General features: G+C 43.2%; 1 protein-coding gene across 2 annotated transcripts in view; it reads left to right on the top strand.

Annotated features, from left to right (window-relative positions):
- The window catches only part of SPTLC2 (serine palmitoyltransferase long chain base subunit 2), a 152,574-nt gene that overhangs the window by 77,318 nt on the left and 61,330 nt on the right, over positions 1-13,926 (top strand). The gene's annotated exons all lie outside the window — the stretch shown is intronic.

Below are 13,926 nucleotides of genomic sequence, written 5' to 3'. Positions count from 1 at the left end.
TCTGATTCAGTAGCCTAGTGCCGAGGTTCCACAACACTAGCAGAGAATATGATTCAACGAAACCTGATATTTCCTCAGTTAGGGTCCCATGGTTGGATATGATAGGTCTGCCAGGGTTCCCTTGTTTGTGGATTTTAGGGAGCATGTAAAAAGTCCCCGGGTTAGGTAGCGGGGGGATCAAGGTCTGTAGTTTTTCTTGTAGTCTTGATGGAAATGATTTGATGGTATTGTTGAGTTTTTTGGTGAAAAGGGGAGTAGGATCTTTTTGTAGTTCTTTGTAGTGGGTGGTGTCAGAGAGCTGTCTCTTGGCTTCCTTTATGTAATCCTCACAGTTTAGGATGACTATGGGTCCTCCTTTATCTGCTGGTTTTATTACTATTTGGTGGTTAGATCTTAGAGATTCTACGGCCTTTTTCTCTGGTAGAGAGGTTGTTGTGGTGGCATGTGTTGCTGATTATTTCATTGTTCATTCTTTCTCTAAGTCTGTCTGTCTGCACTTTATTCGTGCTCTGATTGGCTGACAGAAACAGCCAATCGGAGTGCTCCAAGTATGGGTAAGTGCTGCTATGATTTCGAAGCTGCACCAAGGACTGGACAGAGGGTGGGGGGGGCACCCTGCTCCCTGCAAGAGGCAGAACAGTGGCAGCATGAGGCATTAGGTGGCGGTACTCCATCCCAGCCACCACCCCTCATCATTCTTGATGGGCAGCTGGCTAGTAAAAGATAAGAGCCCCCAAAGGTTAGACCAGGAATGTGTGGACAGGGCTTTTTGTCAAAATTTGGAGTACAGAGCCCTGCTGTAGAGACGCCTTCCAGTGGCAGCAAAGGGAACAACAACTGCATTAACCCTTCTGGCTCCCTGATGTTAGGTGTACCACCACCAGAGGTGGGTTTGGATGTGACCTTCTCAGAGCCCTGTTGTCTGGATCCAGCCTTCAGGGCCAAGCAGGTTTGACACCTTGACCTAGTTCAACCCACTGTTAAAAGCAGGAACACCCCTTTGCAAAGTAATAAAGGCTTGCTTTTCACAGGGTAGTACAGGGCTCAGAGTAGCATGGAGAACTCCATATTCAAGATGGGAATAAGAAACTATCATAGTTCTCAGCCCCCTTCCATTCCTTCATGCAAACGGTTTTCATTTACCCATGGAGTATAATTTTTGTACTTCTGTTCAGTTCAAGCTGTATCTGCTTCTTTCCAAGTTATGAAGAAGGAGAGTTTGTAACTATCTACCTTTTTTTTTTCTCTCGTAGCTATGCAGTTGATCCAGTAGTAGTAGGCAACCATCGATCCTTCTGGATCATGGTGTTTGCATGAGAGATCACCCAGACTCTCCACACATGCCTAGGCAGGAATATGGATGAGTGGAGGCTGTGCAGACCTTCCATTCCCCACTTTAGCTCATTGAGACCAGAATCTAAAGGCCAGACTAAGTCCAGACATTTGGTGCCTTGATGGCTGTAGTTTGTGCGTGTCTGGGAATCAAGCCCAGGTTTCCAACAAGGTAGATAAGGATTCTACTACTAAACCACAACAACAGGCCCCTCGTCCAGTCAAAGATACTGCAAAAGAACCCTTGCCTCTTGTACATGGGAATTTGAGAATCCAGTTTGCTCCTGTATGCCTCTTTTTAAATAAAGACCAGTAACATAAATTCAGGAGCAATAGATAGAGACCTACACAAATCACAGTTGCGCAGATTTTGCAGAAATTGCAAAATTGGGCAGTCTCCCTGTGAAATCCCTGGGGTAAGACAGGAGGCCAGAAAAACCTTACTAAAAATAAAATGCTGGTTCCCCAATGGGAGCCAGCAGTCCCCTGTCTCACAGCCCACCTGGGTGGGGGGTGAGGGCAAGCAGGCAAGATGGCTGCCATCCCTGCCCCTTGCTGCTGACTGGCTGAGGGCCCTGATGGCCCCATCTCCCACCAGTGATTGGTGGAGAGGGATGGGACTGCATGACAGGCAGCCCGCTCAGCCAATCAGAGGCATGGAGCGGCGGCTATGATAAGTCCTCAAAAATAGTGGCCAGCCCTGTGATCTGTCTGTGAAATCAGCCGGCTGCCTCCTTGAGTTGACCTCTAACAATAGGGTCTGGAGATGGAATTTGGTGGATAGCGCTGGCAAATAGGCTGGAAGACCCCACATACCCCCAGCACTTTTGTTTCCACAGGGCTAATAGAGGTGAGCAAGGGCTGCAGGGAGCAAGAATGTGGCATAAGAAGGGCCTGGGAAGTGTAACCATCTCTGCCTAATGTCAAAGAGCAGTTGAATTGGGACAGTCTCGCAGCTTGGTGACCTGAAACTTGTTTCTGTTGTCCACCTTCCTGTTGATTTAACCCTAGCCCTGACAATTGCAAGGAGTGTTCTAAATATTTGTTAGAAATAACTAATGTAGCAATAGTAGTCCTAAAAGGAGTACAAATGACATTGAGCTCAAGAAGCGTTATTTGAGCCCTAAGGACAAGTTAAATACCAAGGGGGACAACTTGCCATTCAAGGCATGCTAAATTAGCAGGGCGACACAATGAAGATCTACAGAATTTGAGAGGGTGGAGCTTAGGTTGTGATGAGAACTTTTACAAGATGGTCACTCTCTTTTCCTGTGTGTTTGTAGCACCCAGAGGTCCTAAGGATTATGTTGAAAAATGTCCTTGCCCTGAAAGTCTCATTTGAGATGTTGCCAAAGAGTGGATGCGGCTGTGTAGGCCACTTGAGGATTGTCTTAAAAGAGGAAGGAATTAATGAAGAGCTATGTGAACAGCTTTCAAAAGTTTACCAATATATCTGGCCACGGCTGAGAGTTCTCAGAATGAAGTACAAATAATATTAGAATGAAAAACTACTATAAATAGAAATATTCATTTCCAACAGATTTTAGTTTTCTACAGTGTTGAGCTAAGCAATGCAGACTTGATCTATTTGCATAAAATCAGGAAAAATTAAATCCATTAGAATTGAAGTTTTTAAGTTGGCTCAAATCTATTAAATTGTAATAAAGAAGGGAGGGCTCAGTGTGTTTAGTCACTATCAACTGTATTCTCCTATGTGGAAGTGACCTAGATGTCTCCTTATAAAGTAGCCTATTTCTACAGTTTTTTTGTTAACTGTGTTGTCTCAGGTTCATTTAAAAAATACATATTTTTACTTCAAGATAATTAAGACATGGGCTCAAAGTAGCTAAACTGTACATCTTCTCTTTTACATTTTTAAAAGATTTTATCATGTAAAGCGCTCTTTGGCTAGTGAAGACGAGCCTAAAATATACAAAGGTGTAAAAGCACACAGAACCAAAGCAGCATCCCCCAAAAGTGATATTTGTCACTGAATTGAGTGTGGTTTCCATCACTGATTGTGGGGGTTGTTGTTTTGCAGGGGTTGTTTGTTTTGGGGTTATTTTGTTTGTTTTTGTAATTAGCAGGGAGATCTTAACTTGTCAATACTTGGGCAATCGCATGCAGTTCAAAGGGAGGCAGTGTTTGCTGTTGCAGCTGAAGAGGGATAAAAACTCCTTGTGTAGGCTGAGGCTGAAAACATTCAATTAGCATTAAGCTTGGCTCATTTGAATTTTCTCCCATAATGGACTTGTTAATGAGATGTTAAATTATCACCTTGAGAATGGGGACCAGTCAAAACTAATTTGAGCAAAGAGAAACTTTTTTTTTTTGCAGCCCATGTAAATACTGTACCAAGCTGAGCTGGGGAACTGTTGGAAAAACAAATACTTTGGGGGTCATAAAGAGTTTCCTGCTTCTCCCCAGGGGACTGACAGCTTTAAACATCACTCACTGTTGCTACCTCCTGCTGCAAGTCTGAAATCCAGCTTGTTGCTGCTCCTGAACCCCCCTCCCATATAGCACAGACTCTCTCTTGAGAGAGGCTGTTAACCTGGACTGGGGGGGGGCTGGCTCTGGCTCTGGTGCTTTGAAGAATGCGTGTTTACAAATGTTGACAGAATTTCTGCCTTCACTATATTACATCTTCATAATGCTGTGTTTGGGTGGGAATATGAAGATTTCCAGTGTCTTCCCCTTCTTTTGGACATTAATCATTATTGTGGGTATGTGACTGCACAGTGCCCCCCGAGTTAGACCTGCTTGTGTACTTCTGTTTTGTGGCTATATAGCATGGTAAATCCTTGCTGTTTTCATTTTGGAATAGAAATTGCAGTTACACGGTCTTCAGAGAACAAAAGCTGAGTTGACAGGCGAGGATGGCTGCTACAAATTGACTTTCTTTCAGTGGCTTATTTTTCTTGATTTATGTATCTAGTGAAGTAGCAGGGGCCTTTCACGCACTGAATATAAGATGGTGTTATTTATTTATTTGTCTGTGGAGTGGTTTTAGAACTCTAATCTCCTCATGCTTACAAGGGCTCTGGAATGGGCTCCCAAGGGAGGTGGTGCTCTCCCCTACCCTGGGGGTCTTCAAGAGGAGGTTAGATAGGCATCTAGCTGGGGTCATCTAGACCCAGCACTCTTTCCTGCCTATGCAGGGGATCAGACTTGATGATCTATTGAGGTCCCTTCTGACCCTAGCATCTATGAATCTATAAGGAAGGAAAGTATTTCTGTTGGGGAGCAGTTAAGATGCATCTTGCAAACTCCAGCTGGCTGAATCATCAACATACTTGAATCAATTTTCCAATTTGATGGAAGTATTAAATCAGAAGTAATGGTAGATGAGATGATAACGAAATAGTTTGATGCTTGTAGCAGGGTGTATTGGAGTTAGAGCTTAAGTTTCAATTCTCAGTCCAGTGCTTTAAGTCATTAGATTTGACTTCAGGTTTTCAGGCGTCTTCACGTGCCTGGTGAGCAGTTTGTCTTACTAGAGGTGGATCAGCACCAATAAAAAGAAAATTAACATTATCGGCTCTTTTTGGCCACCATAGCTGATAATGTCACCAATAAATATAACTGACTCCTCATGTAAGCATGCAGCCTCAGCATGCACATGGCTGGGAATGCAGCCAGGCAGCATGGAAAGCAGCGCCCTGTAAGTAAATCTGTGGAGGGGAAAGGGTGTGGGGGTACAGATCAAGGCCCCCATGGTGTAAGGGAGGGAGTAGGGTTGGGGGTGCTGCCCAGCCAGAGCAGTGAATGGGTCCCCAGGTCTAGGGTAGAGAGTGGGATGGAGCTGCAGGTAGCTCGTCCAGGAGGTAAGGGCAGAGTGGGGAGCAGGGGTGGCTCCCAACTACTGCATGCACCCCTGGGAAAGGTATGGGGGGAGCATGTATCCCCCTGGATTTCTGTTCAGGACAGAGGTGGGCTGCCCACTGTGGGCTTGGGGCTCTCTGCCCAGTTGCCTTTGCCCCAGAAGCCACATGCTGTCCATGTGTCCCCTGCTTGCCCTTCAGCAGTGGGGGTAGCAAGTTGTGCCCCCTGCTGCCACATGGGCAGGGGACACACAGTCAGCACATGGCTCCCGGAGCAAAGGCAGAGAGCCCTGAGCCCACAGTGGGCAGCCTGCCTCTACCCTTGCCCGGCTCAGTTCTTCTAGAAGTGTCCTGGCACTTTAAAAATGGTGGCGGCAGCACTTGAACTAAAGCTCACTTTTGTTCAATGTCTTCATCAATGACCTGGAAGATGCCAGAATGCACCCTCAGCAAGCTTGCAGATGACACCAAGCTGGGGGGAGAAGTAGATACGCTGGAGGGTAGGGCTAGGATTCAGAGTGACCTAGACAAGTTGGAGGATTGGGCCAAAAGGAATCTCATGAGGTTCAACAAGGACAAGTGCAGAGTCCTGCACTTAAAATGGAATAATCCCATTCACAAGTACAGGCTGGGGCTGACTGGTTGGGCAGCAGCTCTGCAGAAAAGGACCTGGGGGTTACAGTGGACAAACTGAATATGAGCCAGCAGTGTGCTTTTGTTGCCAAGAAGGCTAACGATATACTGGGCTGCATTGGTAGATATGTTGCCAGTAGTTCCCTTCAAGGGAAGTAATTATTCCCCTCTATTTGGCACGGGTGAGGCCACATCTGGAGTACTGTGTTCAGTTTTGGGCCCCCCACTACCGAAAGGATGGGGGCAAATTGAGGGAGTCCAGTGGAGGGCAATAACAATGGTGAGGGGGCTTGGGAACATGACTTATGAGGGAAGACTGGGGGATCTGAGGCTTATTTAGTCTAGAGAAGAGGAGACTGAGAAGAGATTTAATAGCAGTCTTCAACTACCTGAAGGGGGCTTCGAAAGAGGATGGAGGTAGGCTTTTCTTAGTGGTGGCAGATGACAGAGCAAGGAGCAATGGTCTCAAGTTGCAGCAAGGGAAGTTTAGGTTAGATATTAGGAAGAATGTTCTCACTAGGAGGAGGGTAGTAAAACACTAGAACAAGTTACCTAGTGAGGTGGTGGAAGCTTCATTCTTGGAGAGAGAGCATAGTTCACGTTGCCAAATGTTTTCTGTGGGTTACCAGGAATTATTTGGGCCACAGGAATGTCATAGGCTGGTTAAAGAACTGTTGCATTGGGGCTTATATTCACTTAGAGATTTTTAACTTATGTGGCTACACTAAATAGAATAAATGAATTTTACTGACTTTTTAGCCTAGTGCCCGTCACTTTTTAAAAAAATTATTAACGTTAGTGCAGGTCACCTAGTGCAAATATCTCCAGCACTGACAAACCTGAACTCTGGTGCTGCATATGTCTTACAGGTATGCAGATAATTTACATTTTTTGCATGTTTAGAAAATACGTTCCGTAGGTAATGTGAATTTTTGGTATTTAGGTGGAGGCAACCTTTTTTTCCAAAACTATTCACAAGAACTATGTTGTGTTTGAGAAGAAATTGTAAGAATATTTAAGGTATGTTTGCATTTAAATTTATGACTTTGAAATTGGGGGACAGGGACAGAATCTCCATCCCAGAATATCAAAATAAATGTTATACAACATAAATCCATACTACAGGATGTCTTTCTATGAATCTGATTTGGGAATAGATTCTTTTATGACTGAAGAATAAAAATAATAATGTCTATATTAAAAAGGGGGTTGGATGATACAGGTCATTAGCCCCATTGTGTAATCTTCGGTACTATGTAGGATCTTACAACACACATTGGAAGGAATAATAAAGCAGAAAATGGAAAAAGACTGCAACATGGCTTGATCCAATCTGTCAGTCCATTCTAATATCCTTTAATAGAATAACTGACTGCTTAAATAAGGACAGTGTAGAGGACCTAATTTATTTGGAGTTAAGCAAAGTATTTGAAGCTACCTCCAGGAAATTATCCAAGATGGTGATTAATACTGTAACTGTAAGGCAAACAAGGGGGTGGCTAAAATGAAGATTACAAGAAGCTACACATACATTTTTGCTGCAAGATCTAGATGCATGCTTATGTATTTGGTAGATGACATGAAACCAGTATTACCAGCATGGGAGAGGATTGAATTATCATACAAGAAGAATTGAGAGCTATTATCAAAAACTTTTGTAAAGCTTTTGCTTTCTGGTGAGGGCATAGCTTTGAAATCCTGCGTGGTGGTAGAATGGGAGTAGGAAGAAGGAAGATTAGAAGAGCAAATGTAACCAGGGATTATCATAACTGTACTTAAACTGTGTATATGACAGCTGTTGCATTTGCAGTAGTAAAAACTAAAATTAGATATGTTGGCACAAGTTAAAGAACTTCTTGGATCTCTTACAGTGTGTGTTTTGCCAGTGTGAATGGCACATGCATGCAGTCATACTAAGGGTAGATCTACACAGTACTAGTAGCAGTTTAATTTCAGTAGCAGCTGCAACTTTTTTTCTTTTGCTTTCTTACCCATTCAAAGTCAGGATCCTTGGAAGTTGCAGCAGTGCAGGAAAAGCCAATCTATGAAAGGCATGACACAGAATAAAGACCTCTAAAAGCTGTCCCCTCATCCACCTTGCTGCAACTCCATGTAGCAAACTGCCAGGTATTATTTTCCAAATATACCTTCTGATCATGAGGAAAGCTGGAGAGAGAGAGAATTGGATAATGCCAAGTATGGTTGTCAGAACTTTACAGACATGTCATTGACACTTGATATGTCTGTAAAGTTGGCTATAGCTGTAAATGAGGGAGATGGACCACGTTGCTCTTGATAGTTGTAATACTGTGAAACTGAGGGGTCAAAGGCACCTCCTGTGGGGAAAAGATGGAAATCTTCAGCAAAAGAACAGGTAAAATGCTCCACTTAAGACTTGGGGCACTAGCAACTTTTTATACCAACTTCCTACAGAAATTCCTACGGCTCTCAGGCGCAGTGGAAACAATGGACTCATTTCTAGTTGCCAGATAATTCCTGTGCTTTGTATGGTAGCAGTCATGTGATACCTGCCTCTTCCATCATCTATCCTGTCAACTAATTTAGAAGATTTGGTGGGAATGTCAAGATCTACATCAGAGTCTAGCAGGATACAGAGATTCTTGCAGGGATATGTGCCATGTTCTATTAAGCCAAAACTGATATAGTCTTGGACTGGACATCTGTGCCTACAGCTGTTCCATTCACTTTCTCATCCATTTTCAGGGAAAAGTTAAAAAGTGAGTTATATAAGTGACCTTGTTGCTTTACCTAGAAGGCATAGAAGAGCCTCCTCACATGTACAGAAAGAAACAACTTCTGACATTTTCTTAGTCTGAAGATGCATGTCTAATCCTTCTTAGACTTGAGCCTGAATAAAGACCTAGTGGTCTCATTTGCAATGACAGTGCTAGCTTCCATCATCCCATTTCTTCCAGACTCAAGACCTGGTTTGCATCACTGCTTGCAGGACAAGTACAGGGTCTTCATAAAGTCCTTGTGCACTTTTAAACTTCAATGACTTAGGTTGTAGGTATGATAGAAACAATCTGTAACTGGCATTTAAAAGCAAATTTATTAAAGTTTTAGGACAACTAGAGTACACAATGCTAAATTTCAACATAACGACAATCCATCATGATATAGTGCTCAATCTGAAAGGCACTGTCTCTAGTCACCAGGCTGGTTCTTCTAGTGAATTATGAAAAACTAGCAAATTTGCCTGTCAAGAATGGCAGGGGAGTGGAAGGGGGGTAGAGGCCCATGTCAGAGGTGCTTGTGCACACCACAAGTGTCCTGAGCACTTGCCACCTGCTGCTGCTGTTGCTGCTGACAGTGGGGCTGTGCGCCATTGCGGGGGGATCTCCTATACCCCCCATCTTCCCTCACACCCCACATACCCACACCCTGGCCCCACAATCCCCACATACATATGGTACACCCCCTGACACGTACAGCCATACCCCACCGTACACATGCACCCACCCCATCTACATCCCACACACAAAATACAAGAATAAGACTGTTTTTGACTTATTATGTAGTCGTCTCTATATATACTACACAAATCATGACAAAAATATTTTTGTAATAAAATTAAAATACGTTATAGTAAATATTTGGCTTTTAGTATATGATTTGCTTTTCTTTTTCTGGTTCAGATGACAACCCCCCTTCCTCAAAGGGGCCAAGGGGAGGGACTTCCAGTAACAAAAGTCAGGAGTTAGGGGCAGGACTTCAGGCCCCAAGATGGCAACCAAGGGGCAGAGGCACCTGTCAAAGGGTGGGACAACCCATGTGGCCCTTGACAGTTTATCAAAACTTATTAAGCAGCCCTCCAGCTGAAATAATTGCCCACCCCAATCTAGTGTATTCTGTGATGACTTGAGATATCTGAAAGGAAGGTCTGAGAATAGAACATGTCATTGCAGGCCCAGCTTGAGGACTGGGACCCACAAATGCCTGGGAAAGAAGTCCCTTTTTAAACCCATCCCCAACAAAGAGGCTAATTGTGGACACTTGTGATTGTTGCAAGAGTGTTTGTTTTGGCCACCTAATGAATTGAAGGTCCCTGGATGACGAGTTTTAGCATGTCCTAGAGTTCAGACTAATCAGGTTGGCCTGTTTTATTATGGCTTTCCTTCAGCCCTTTCCTAATAAGTATTCCTGGCCAACACAGGAGCCATGTGCTGAATAAACAAACAAGAGATCTGTTCCTTGCCACTCTGTTGGTAGGGGCATTGAATTATAAACCTAGTGTTATCAGAATGGGGAAAAGCCATTCATTTAGTCTTTTGTCTCCTGGAATTCACCAAGTCTAGTTGCTGCCTGCCTTGCTCAGGAATCTGCTAATTACAAGTAGTAATTACAAATCCATCATATGAATGTTGCAGATCCCTCACCTGTAATGTACTTGTTTGCCGTGAACGATAGTCCCAAGCACAGATAAGGAAGAACAAATGATGCTGTCTTTACTGGCAGCTGCAGTTCTGGTTCCATGGCTTCCAAGTTATCTCCCACACCTAATCTCAAGTACTCATAGCTATATGGGATTCACACATTTCACTTGTTTTCATATGTGTTGTTGCTTAACTGAGTACTGTAGATGAAGATTGCTCCCTACAGAGCAGGAAAATATCTGCCATAAAAATATGGTAAATAGGGGGAGATAAAAACAAAGTCTTTTGCCCTGCGCAGTCTAGCATGGTCTGAATCTTATTCAAGTATTAACAGTGAAGAGCCTTAACTATTTCTTGTGCTTAAAACAGTTCAGTTCAAATTTAAAGATCTGCTACAGAAATTGCAACTTGCCATTTACCCCCAACATTTTTTAGTTTTTTTTTTTCTTGCCATCCTGTATTATTTAAAGAAAAAAAAAATCCAAAAGAATTATTACATTTTCATCCATCAGTCAAAAAACCTACATTTGTGGGAACTTAGTATCGTTGTCCCAAGGCACTTGCAGCCTTTCCAGGAGTGCTTTTTGTATCATCTTGTTCTGAAGGTAACCTCCCTAGCTGCTCTGTCCTTAGGTATCGTTTTTGCCAGAAGAGTAAGTTAACTGTAGGCAGTTATGATTGAGCCTTGCTAAATGATACCTTTTAGGAAAAAAAAAAGGTTATGCCAAGATCTTTCCTGAAGGTCATTCCTAAGATGGTTGTCTGAATTAATCTAAACCATCCCACCTGTCCTCTTCCCACAGTGATACCTGCCCTCAAGGGAAAAGAAATTCCACAAACTAGATGTATCCAGGACTTTGTTGGCTAGACAAAAAGTGTTCGGACTGTCATCCTGGCTTGACCTTACAATGTTCAGATATGGCTAGAAACAGCCATCTCCTATTAAAGGGTACCAAAATAGGTAATGCACAATAACTCTCGTCCCAACTGTCATGCCTCTTGCACCAAATATCAAGACTTGTTTCATGAAAGCTCAAGTGGTGGTCTCTGTGCTTCAGAAATTTAAAATGTGATGATACAACCTTTGTCAAATGTTGTTCTCTTTGACTGCTAAGTCAAATGATAAGTTTGGAAGAATTGTCACAACCACTGTTTCAGTTGAAACTTGGTCCTACTGTTCTGGTATTTGTCAGACATCTACAGTGAGATCCATAGTGATCACGTTTAAAAGACTGTTCCACTGTAGTGGTGGTGGTTCTTCCAGATGTCACGGTCACATTGGATCCTTCAGTCCCTGCTTTTCAGAAACCCCAGCATACTATGGGCTTTTGGTCATGATGGAACAAATGGTTTGTGGCCAGATGGTCATTTATGCACTCCTGTGAGCATGTGAGGATGCCTCAGTGTATATATAATCCCAATAAACTGATTTTAAAAATTATATATTGCACGCACACCTACTTTGAAGACCTACTGACTACCGTGTCTCAAACATCCAGTTACTGAAGGGTAAGTATTCAGTTTACAGATGTCAAGACTTTATTTTGCAAATTTTTCAGATAGGACATGCTACTTGAGAAGTGAATTCTTAGTGACAAACTAAATGTCATATTATGGATTGACAGTATCTCCATAATACAGTTGCAAAAGCAGGATTCCTTTATGAAAATGGTGGAGTTGTATTTCAGAAAACCAGTCTCAAGCTAGGAAAAATGTCTTGGTCATGTTCCTGTCAGACTGAAGCCTAACACTGCTCCCCTGGAATTAACGTGGTTTCATGAAGTGTTTCTTGAAGTTGGCAGTAGCAGGAAATTAGTCCTTTTTTGCATAGTTGAAAATTGTTTTTGTTTCCTAGCTTCTTTTAACTTTCAAAGACTTTCACTCTAGGACATATGTATCTGGGGGGATCCTTTCATGTATAGGGTAGCTATGAAAAAATTCTAAAAAATATCACTTTAGCCACATGTTGATTGCTATTTCAGAAGTTGACATGAAAAACTTTTTCCCTGGCAGTATCTGGGGAATGCTTTCTAGATGAGTTGACTTCTACCAATGTTATGCTTAATACAGAAAAATGCTTGCACTTGTATGGTTCATTCTTCCTTCTGTTCACATTGCCACCCCATCCCTCCTGGTCATGGGATGCTTTCATTTGCTCAGCAGTTGCAAAACCAAGGTCAGCAGAACAAGTTGTTTTACCCAAGATCAGCATTAGTTCATGAGTTACTTGAGGAGAATATATGGAGTGTGTAGCTGTGGCCTTGCATATTGGCATGGGGGTCTTGTGCCTGCTGAGAGAGATGGGGTCAGGGATGTTTCCACTCTAGACTTTTTTTAACACAACCTATAAGATGAAACCCTTCAGTTACATCTGTTGTGTGTAAAACTTCATCTTCTGGTACCTAATTTAAGGTGTTAATCACCTTGCAGCAGGGGTCAGTATCATATGGTCCCCAGAGCCACTGGAACTAGCCCATGAAGCTGACGGGGTGAGGCTTTGCCCATGCCCATGATAGTGCCAGGTGGTGAGGAGTTGCACCCATGCTGATGCCATTTTTTCCTGTCCCCTTCTGGCTCTGGCGTGGGAACATCTTCTTGCCACCCAGCTCCAGTGTCGCTCCTCACTACCCAGCTCTGGCACAGGCAAATCACTCCCCACTGATGCTCCACTGAAGCCTCCCTGGCCCACATCAGAGCCAGTTTGTTCTGCCCCGCAGCTTAGAAGAGTTGCCAGCTGCTGCCTTATGGTATTAAAAAAAAAAAAAAAAAAAGCTTGAACACATAAGCATGTATGGAATAGCTAAATTTCTGCATTGAGCATTGTATTCAGTACTTTTAATTGTCACTGACTTTCAGAATCAGAAAATGGGAATGCAGGCGCACCTCAAAGTTATCCAGTCTGTTCTCAGCTGTATCTCAAATATGCTTGACAGAGTTGTTTAACCTACTCTTAAAAAGTAATCTCTCTTTAGTTAAAAGTGCTGAAATAGATTACCTATCCTTAGTTAGAAAGTTTTTCATGTTATCCAAGTAAAATCTTCCATGTTTCACGTGTCCTTATTTAACATCATTCTGCTTACTTCGAACTATCTCTCATAGATTTCATAGACATTTGGGCTGGAAGGGACCCTGGAGGATCATCGAGTCCAGCCCCCTGCCCCATGGGCAGGAAGTCAGCAGGGATCATAGGATCCCAGCAAGTTAAGCATCCAAATGTGTCTTGAAGGCGTTCAAAGTGGGTGCTTGAACCGCCTTCGATGGCAGTCTATTCCAAATCTCGGGGGCTCGGACAGTAAAGAAGTTCTGATTCAGGCTGGACATAAGTCGTAGCAGAGTTTGTGACTTCGATCTTGTCATCCGTTGGGGTGCTCTGGTGAAAAGATGTTCCGTTCCCCCAGATCCTGATGAGCACCCCTGATAAACTTATAGGTGGCCACCATATTGCCCCTGAGCCTGCGCTGTTTCAGGCTGAAGAGTCCCATGGCTCTCAGCATCTCATCATAAGGTTTGTTTTCCTGACCTCTAATCATGCACGTGGCTCTCCTTTGCACTCTCAAACTTCTCCACATCCTTTTTAAATTGTGGAGCCCAAAATTGGACGCAGTACTCCAGCTGCGGCCTCACCAAGGCCGAGTACAATGGGAGAATGACATCTCAGATTTGTTGAGACTGTTTTGGACTTTAATTCTGCCCTCCAAAATGCTTGCAGTCTTTTCTAACTTGTTTCTTAGTTCCATCAT

Source organism: Alligator mississippiensis, chromosome 2 (assembly GCF_030867095.1).
Source record: "Alligator mississippiensis isolate rAllMis1 chromosome 2, rAllMis1, whole genome shotgun sequence".
Lineage (NCBI taxonomy): Eukaryota > Metazoa > Chordata > Crocodylia > Alligatoridae > Alligator > Alligator mississippiensis.
The sequence above is the reverse complement of the archived record's forward strand: the minus strand, read 5'-3'. Positions and strand labels throughout refer to the sequence as shown.